This window comes from Durio zibethinus, chromosome 1 (assembly GCF_047325235.1).
Source record: "Durio zibethinus cultivar Kanyao isolate XHJ-2024 chromosome 1, ASM4732523v1, whole genome shotgun sequence".
In the NCBI taxonomy this organism is placed as follows: Eukaryota; Viridiplantae; Streptophyta; class Magnoliopsida; order Malvales; family Malvaceae; genus Durio; species Durio zibethinus.
The window spans coordinates 35,647,439-35,657,039 of NC_143162.1; the positions used below are offsets into that span (position 1 = coordinate 35,647,439).

General features: G+C 31.0%; 1 long non-coding RNA gene across 1 annotated transcript; it reads right to left on the reverse strand.

The window, feature by feature from the left end:
• Positions 1-32: 32 nt before the first annotated feature.
• On the reverse strand, positions 33-2,717 carry LOC149520580 (uncharacterized). Its single transcript, XR_016345978.1, has 2 exons — positions 2,463-2,717; positions 33-1,043 (listed from the first exon to the last, which is right to left on the reverse strand). It is a non-coding gene; the product is annotated as an uncharacterized LOC149520580 (long non-coding RNA).
• Positions 2,718-9,601: the final 6,884 nt, after the last annotated feature.

Here is a 9,601-nt window from a genome sequence, read left to right on the forward strand (position 1 = left end):
AAATAGTTTAGTTTAATATTTAAGGAAAGGGATAAAATATTATGTCGGTCCAATGGGACTACACAAATTTAGTATAAAATTCATAGTTTTACAGAGTGTGCAACGTTGATAGACATAAGTTGCTGTTAGTATTGAAACAAATTACATGAGGAAAATTTACATTGCTTCACCCCACATGCAGCACAAGACAGCTTTTGTCAAAGCTTGTCATGTTCAACAGAAACGTACAAAACATTTTCTTTCACCTGAAATGCACGAGGCATTCTAGTATACTTGCTTCTTCGTAATGAAATGCTGCAGCAACTGATTAGTGGCAATGTAGCATGAGATGAAAATTTACAGTAGAGGACATTCTCAAGAAAATGACAGAAACCATACGAGGATGGATATACACCACAAAGCAAATGGAATCAAACAGAGATGTCAGGTTTCATGAGCTTTCAGTCCAATCAAAAGGACTATACACATTGTAATGGGAGATAGTAACATGTAAAGTACGCAACAAAAACAAACCATTCAGGATAGTGTTTTTACAAATGTAACACTTTTCCCATTAGTAATTCAAGTTTTTCGGTTTTTCTCCCTTTTTAAGAGATATCAACAGATGATAAATGACATTCTTGCATAAAATACCTATGAAGATAAAATGTGTTTAAATATTAGACAACTTCGGAATCATGGAACACCAGTCATAGAAGAGGAGCCAGAAGGAGTAAGAACAGCAATAGTCAAATTGATTGAATTTATGTAAGTTGAGTTAAGAATCTTAGTTTGCTAGCATCTATCAAGTCTCAGAAAGATTTTAATTCTTATCAGAAACTTATTAAAAAATAATTACTTCTTTCCACCCACTCTCACTTCACCTTTTTTTCTGCACACACAGCCACAGGCAGAGTTAGAGACAGAGATATGTAACCTGTTCCCTCTTGGTTAACTCAGAAATCTGATAAAAGGAGGATGACTTACACAGTTCAAAGCGAAGGGGGGGAGGGTTGGGAGGCTATAACAGACCAATTAAAAGAAGCATTTGATTATTTGTTTCCCTGTTAGAAGAATGCAAAAATCACACCAATGACGTGAAGGCAAAATTTACTCAAGAAAAAACTATAGAAATGGCAGGCATGCTATACACATCATTGTTCTAATGTGAACCCACAATCTTTCAATACTTCAAATATTGGTATAAAAGCAAGCATCAATTTAGCACTTTGAAAAGACCTAATGCAGTAAAAAAATAACAATCTGTAATAGGAAAAAGAAGGGAATAACGTGGTTCTACTTGTGTTTGAAAGTGAAAACAATGAGTTCACAATGACCTGAGTATAGAAAACAAGAGTGCAATTCACCAGACCTAATCTCGAAGTATTTGGGGTAAAGGACACATAAATCTTCTGAAGTAGATATATTAGTAGCAACCCATCAAATCTTTCACAAGGAAATGTCGATGTAAGGGACAATATATCAAGATCAAACCACGTGTATGAGAAGCCGATTAATCAAGAAAGGAATTTCTCTTCTACTAGCTTTCCAATGTTGTCATAACCAAGAGAAAGGCTATATACAGTTCAAAAGCAAGTCCCAATCAAAATCTACCAAGGCCATTTAAAGGCCACATGCTGGGTACACTCATTCTATAGCGGTAAATTTTTGTCAAAACCTCGTCTGTCCCTACCAAGGTGTATGCTTATGGACCACCGGACCACACTATCATATTAAACTACACCATTTATCAGCAGTCATTATCTGTCCTAATCATCTCCCCATATAGACAGAAAACATCAACAAATCATCAGCACTAAGATTTACAAATCTTAGATAGACAGCTAAACAAATTCATCCTTTAGTAAACAAGATATTTAGTTACGATTTTCGATGCAACTTATTCATCTTTCTGTTAGTTGTTTGAATTGGTTTAATCACTGCTTCTTGTTTGTTGCTTCACCTTTTTTTTATCATAATAAAGTTTAACTTATCAAAAATTAAACATAATTTCACCTCTTTCCCCACACCAGCAACCTAAAAATAAGTTCTTTTTTTTTTTTTGAGAGAGAGAGAGAGAGAAAAAGTACACAAAAGTTTCAAAATTTAGTAGAATATCAACATAAAAAATGATAACCCTCAAGCAATAATTCATCAGCAATTCGACATGTCATTATCTTCCTCCATATACAAGCAATGATCAATTAAGAAATGACTTAAACAAAAACCAATAAAAGCAATTATTACAAGAAAATAAAATAAAATTGCTGAATTTTAAGCTACATAATAAAAATATGTTCCCCAATCCAAATATTCATTCAACTGAAATAGGAATTAGGATTTAATCAATTATTGAAAGTTCATGAAATAAAAAAAAAAAACAAAAATTGGTGGATTAAACTGTAATTAAACGAGAAAAAGAAATTGCGTGACGAAAGGGGAAAAAGAAGAGGTGAGGTAAAGGAGTGAAGTTAGAGAAAAACCGGAGCAACGAGGCGGGAACAGCGACGATGGAACGGTGGTGATTCTGGTGAAGAACAGCAAGCGATCCTGGAAGAGTAACCAACTACTGAAAATGACCTAGTGATTGGGTTTCATTTACAGAAATTTGAGAGGCCAATCCAGAAGAAGAAGATCCAATCTGAATACTCTTAGTTTTGGGCCTTTTCAGATCTTTTTGATTGAAAATTGCGTGCCTAGCCCAAAAACTACACTTTTTGACTGCTCGCTTCGGCCTGTCTTTCTTTCGCCCCTTTTACGCTTTTTTATTTTTGTATTTAAAATTTGGCAGGATTGGCTTACTCGACGGTTAACATTTGAATTTCTTAAAAAAAAAAAAAAAAGGGCAAAATAAAAAGGTAATTTAGGGAAAAAAATTAAATTTTTAAAAAATATATTGCAAAATAAAAAATTTATTATAAATATTAAGATTTGAACTCAACTCTATTAAATTTTAACTCCTAAAAATAATTACATAAATAACTTAAATTAAATCAAGTCATGAGTTCAAAATCAAACTCTTTTAATTAAAATCAAGGCATACATGGTATATCACATCAAACACTCATGGAATGAAACAACTTATAAGTTAACAAAGCATAGATTACAGATTAATAGAGGAATATACTATGTTGAAGATTGCCCAAATTTTGTATAATTAATTGTAGTGATGTCACTCAAATTTATGAATGAATGAATGAATAAATGATAAAGCAAGTTTATTTCATATGGTACTAACATCTAAATATTTAGAATGGATATGAATTCTTATCAGCCTTTTTTAATTATCTTGATATGCTAAATAATTAGTCAACTTTAATCTCCTTACTCAATTTCACTTGTCTGAATTCAAACTCAAATGTAACCCACTCATCTTCTTTATGGTATATAAGCCCAAATATATATATAAAATCAATGATCTTAGCACCTCAAACATTTCCAATAATGGAATTTTTCATGGCAAAACAACAAATATTATCCCTTTGCCTTTCATGGAAAATGGTTAACTTTTGTATGAACCATATAAAAAATTCAATCTTTTTCTATTTGTATTCTCTTTAGTTTATTAGCTTGAATTACCTTTTTTTTTTTTTTCAATACAAAGAAAGGAAGATGAATTAGCTTAAACCCTAAATTCTAAATCTAAAAATATATATATTTTTTCTAAATTATGATTAAAATTTAAATTCAAAAATCTCAATTTTAAAATCAGTTTCAATATTATCGAGTTATTAGTTCATTAGTAACCAAAGAACAATAATATTGATTTTTGGTCTCATTTATGATTAACTCTCCTAATGGTGTAGAATGTATTTGGAATGCCACCATCATTTAATAAATCTCCTACCTTTCATAAAAAAAAGAAAAAAAAAATCACTTACCAAAGCAGGTGAGGAACTGCTTACCATGAATATGATAATTGCTACTAAATGTATACATTAGTCTATCACTAGGACTAAGACTTTCTTTTTCTTTCTTCCCCACAACCTTTTGTGAGGAACTGCTTATCCACTTCCTTATTTATTGATTGATAGCTTCTTTATGCTATTGACTTTCATCCTCAACTGAACTTCAGAGATTTACATTTTTTCATTACTTCAAAGAAGAAAAGTCAGTCTTGGGATGACCAAGACAAAACAAACAAAACCAAAAAACCAAGGATCACAACCCTCAAATATCTCCACCAGCAGACAAAGAAATCCAATATCCATTAATACCAAAAAGAAAAAAAGGTTGAAAAAAGCAAAAAACCACTCTCCCCCTGATTTGTGACTTGAAACTGGGGTCTCTCTCTCTCTTCCCCATCTGTCCATGGGGTTTGGCGGGAAAATGGGATCAATGCTGTGAAGTTCACGGGCCATATTCAGGTAGATTTCAGACAAGAAATGGGTGGGGGACATTTTTTTTTGGCACTTGAACCAATGCTACTGGGAGAGTGATTTTAAACACTACAAACAAAAAGGGGTAGTAACAATAGTAATGCAATAACTTTATAATATATATATATATATATAGATATATGTACACACACATAAGTTAAAAGAAGAAAGAAGATATGGGAAAGAGACGTTTAGACTTTTAAGAGTGTGGGAGGTCAAGATTTTAACACTTTTGAGTTTGTGCAAACTCCACAAAGAGGTTAAAAAACGTAAGAGAAGAAAAAGGGGTTTGGGAGAGGAAGCAAAAGCAAAGGAAAGTAAAAAGGGGAAGGGGAAAAAGTTTGTATAGTGAGGATCTTTCAGTGCCATCAATTCAAATTAATTGTGCTTGGACTGTCATCCATTTACTACTCTCTTTGGAACCAAATCCAAATCCCATTCCATGCATATTTGCACCCACTTTCCCTTACACGACATGACAATTTTCTCACCATCCAATCATGTTCCTCATCTATTATTTTTTATTTTCCCTTTCTTTCACTACTCTTTCTCGAGAAAAAGCAATGAGAATTACACTGTAGAACCATAAAGTCATGAGCCATGAGTTTATATAAAGAGATCATATATACCCCATCCAAATCTCTAGTTGGGAATATTATACTTCAATCTAGACAATGATGCTCTGCTGCTGCCCACATGTTCGCTTTATTTAGCATGATATAGAGGGTCAGGTCTGTAAAATAAACAGTGTCAATCCATCCCTTTCAATCAATTTCCAAGCTGAAAAGGTTTCCAAGCAAAACGAAAACTAAGAGTATAGAAATGTAAAGTCATTTGCAAAAGGTGGGTAAAGATGACCCTTCTTCCCTTCTACATTTCAATTTTTTTGTGACACAATTGTTGCCACATTGCATGACTTTTCCTCCTACCTACAATTAGGCTATGGACCGCCCCTTTAGATCGATTATGAGCTTCCCAAGCACAAAATAAACAATTTTCCTAGTCTTCTTCTCTCCTATACGTAGATATCTATGCAAATGCTAGAATTTTAGCTTTATGTTTGATTGTCTTAAGTACTCTACTATATTTTCTTATGGAGAGAGTGATCAGAATCAATATATAGGGTTTCAAAATTTGAATTTTCTTAAAATATGCTTCTATTTTAAATATTTTATTATTATATATATTTTTAAACATTTCAGTTATTCATAACATTTTTTTTCACACCAATACCAAACACTTAAATTTCTAAACATACATTATAAAAAAAAAAATTTCAATTTAAATTTTTTTTCAACGGACAAGAGCAATGCTAAATTAGTCTAAGCAACGAAAGGGTAAGACCATCCCATGCATTGATTTTTTTTTTTCCTTGTTAATAGTATGTACTCAAAAGGACAAAATCATAAGGTTATAGTGCTTAAAGTGGGCTTTGAGAGAACCCATAACATCAGTGGGCTAAAAGCCTAAAAGGTAAGTAAAGTTGAATGCTTAAAAAAAATTAGAAAATTAAACGACCCTTTCCCCTTCTAATATAGAATCTTGATGATGATGATGGCAAAATAATTAATTTACAAAAAAAATATATATGCGAGCCAAATTGTTTAAAATTGACACAAATTAATGCCTGTAATAATCTAGAATCATTATATATCATTATATAACAATAATAATGCTACTATTACTTCTAGTAAAACAAATGGTCTTACTCAAATTCCATCAAGGAGGCCATAATGATTTCTCTAAACAACTTAATTAGATACGTGTACATAAAGTTTGATAATATTATTAACTTTGGTTAAAATATTAAAAAAAACTCTTGAATTATTAAATTTTATTTATAAATTTTTATTTTTTTTATTGTATCTAAATTAATCTTTGTGCTTTCATTTATATTTATATAAGTTTTTGTTTCAATACTTCAAATAAAAAATTGATTTATATTAAGGGTTTATTTAGGTATAAATTAAAGACAAAAGATTTATTTTGGATACAAATTAAAAATTAAGAGCTTATTTCAAAACAATAAAAATATAAAAATTTATTTAAACAAAATAAAAAGGTTTAGAGTCTTTCTTATTATTTTAATCATTGAATTTTCTTGTTGTAAATATGAAGAAATTTAAGAAAAAGAAAAAGAGGGATTCAGTTTGCGACCCTAACCTTACTAATTATATAATGGAAGTAACAAGCACAATGTCAGGTTTTGGTTTTTAACTTTTATATAAAGATGATACTGTAACACGTTGCATAATGTATAGAAAATCCAATTAAAGAAACTGATCGATCATTTGAGATATAACATATCTTTTAATATGTGATCAATTCTCTATAATAGCAATCTCGATTAACGATCAATTTCATAATTGGATAATATATAATCCAACAGCTAAATCCTTGATTAATCTTGTGCTTTTTATTAATTCTTCATCTTTCATCTAAACCCTTTTTTTTTATAATCACAAAAATGTTTTATATTTAGTATTAGATGCAAGTTTGTAAAGAGTTTAGTTCCCTGTCAAGGACTCGATCATATGCAGAGAAGAGGAGGGGTGTATGTTAGGGTTTGTAAATCCACAGTATGTTTTTGTTAATGTATGAGTATGATATGCCTTAACTTTTTATGATGATGGAATTGGGTGAGTGTGGTCCATAGACACGTGCAAATGATGACATTGTCTTTCTAATGATGGATTCCCACCGTTTCTTCCACTGTGTGGGATCCACTCCTATCATGCAAAATTCTCCTTCACAGAGTCCTCTTTTTCTTTGACCGACACACACATAAAATCCCCACCCATTTTATGAATTTCCAACAAGAAAAAAAAGCTTGACACAAACCCAATTTTCATAGCTCAGGAAGAAAAATTGTTTGTAACTATGGACATTCCCCATGATCTATTTTGACTGTCCATTCATTTCACAACAAGTGTCCTACATGTTTGGTTTTCATCAGCTTGGATGTCACTTGGTGATTGGGTCATCCAACACTTATTCTCGAATAAGACAATCAAATATTTCTTCATTTGGAGCCTGCAATTGCTTGGTCTTTGTTCGGTGGATTGTGATTCAAAATGTGAAATTCTAGGCACCTGATTCATTGCTGCTTTTGTTGAATCATTGCAAAAGGCCCCACTTTCATTTTTCTACTTCCTCACCAATTCATTCTCAACCATTAATTTAGCATACTATCTGATGCTTAACCGATTGCACTAAACAAATTCAGTAATCTCATTTTACCCTCGAGCATTTGAATGACATGATTAATGATATGCAGACAAAATAGAACTGGGATTCGCAATCATACTTATACTTATTTACGTCTTTCGTTATCATTGTTGAAGAATATATTACTATATATTTTTGCTCCATTTTTACTGCTTGATCATAGGGGTCTAAATTAAAGTTATTGATACCCTTTTTAAACTAAGTTTAGTAGTTTTTTCTGAAATTAATAAGAATACGTTTCCAATTTCCAAATAGGAACAGATATAATAAAAATTAATAGTATAGAAATCTATGTTTTAGGATAAATAGATATATCCACCATGTTTGTATGTATTATTTAAAGAAAAAAAAATGAGAGAGAGTAGTGAAAATTCAAGTTTGTGTGTATTAACAAGGATAACACAAAGTTTGGGATCAGGGCTTTCGGTTTGTAATCTTGAATCTGATTTCGAAGCTGCAGATTTAAAAGTATTTAATTTTTCTTTTCTTTTTGAACCTCATAGATGATTAATAACTTCACGCAAAGGTATTATTCAAAGAAATTAGAATTGTCAGCTATTTTTATAATTAAAATTATCAAAAATTAAATCATAATTATTGAAATTAATAACAGATTAATATTTTATTAACAAATCATATGATTGCTAACAGAATTATCATATTCAACATGGTCAAGTCGAAACTAATTTTTGTATAGATTGAATGGCTTTTCATCATTTCTGAATAGCCTTTCTTGGATTGCTTGAATTTTAGAATTTGTTCAATAACATTTGGAATTTACTTGATAATGATATTTTTAGGGTTTGCTTCCCTAGATTTAGTTCACTACAAATTTTTTGTACAAAAGAAAAAAAAAACTCAAGTTAACATTTGTTAGCTGCTTTCAATAATAAATAGTAATCGTACGAGGAGTACTTAAGAAAAGCTTAATTTGCCCGTAAAGAAGAAAAAGAAAAAGTAAACAAACAAGAAATTAAAAGCAAAGTAATCAGCTTGTCATGTGATTTATATTGAAAAACAGAATAAGATTAGGTACAAAATCATGGCTGCCTATGTAAGTAGGGGGGAGAACTGAGAAGGGAAAGATTAATGCGGGAAGAACTAATTGTTTATAATGTTTGTCGTGATTGAAGGAAACGGTGTAATCAGTTGTGGGATCAAGCTTACGTGAGGCCAAAAAAATGGGCTCAACTCATAATCTGAAATGTCAACACTGATATGATTATCCCACGCATTGTCGTCAAGCTAGAAATGACCCCTTGGCCAATCGTAGTTAACCTCGAAATAGATAACCTTTTCCAAGTAACCTTTCTCTTTTCAAGAATCAGGCAGATCATAGAAGCATTTTTAACCAAGCATCTTTTCATTCGACACCTTAACTACTGTTAACCGGTAAAACCCTTAAAGAAGCTGTTCTTTTTTTTTTTTTACAACGTACCGATGATTTTGATCAATATTCTTTAAATTTATTTACTTTATGTCTTAACATGCCAAATGAGGCCTCCACTCTGTTGCTTCTATGGAAGGACTATGCTATAGCACAACCAGATTAATCTTCACTTAGAACCAATTGATATATGTTGCAGGAAGATGAGTGGCAAATGATGATTAAATAATTCTTGAACTTAAGTGTTACGTGTGAAAACTACTCCAATTAAGGGCAGTTTTTGATAATTTCACTACTCTTATATAGAATATATATATATATATATAGTAAGTTTTTCTCCAACAAAGAACCTCTTAATTTTCATTATTTTAACTGCTATTGTATTATATTGTTTAAATTTATTTTTGATACATTGATTGTAGATATCAATTTTTGTTTAGGGTTTTGACTGGCACAATTGAATCCCATTTAAATATTTCAATTGGGTCTTTTTGGACTTAATCTTATTGTAATTGTATTGTTTAAGCCTGAAGCTTTTTTTAAATCTAAATTTGTTAATTTTTAATCAGTTTTACAAAAAATAAAAGAAGAAAAGAAAGACAGAAACTAGAGTCTGGTGCCGAGCACG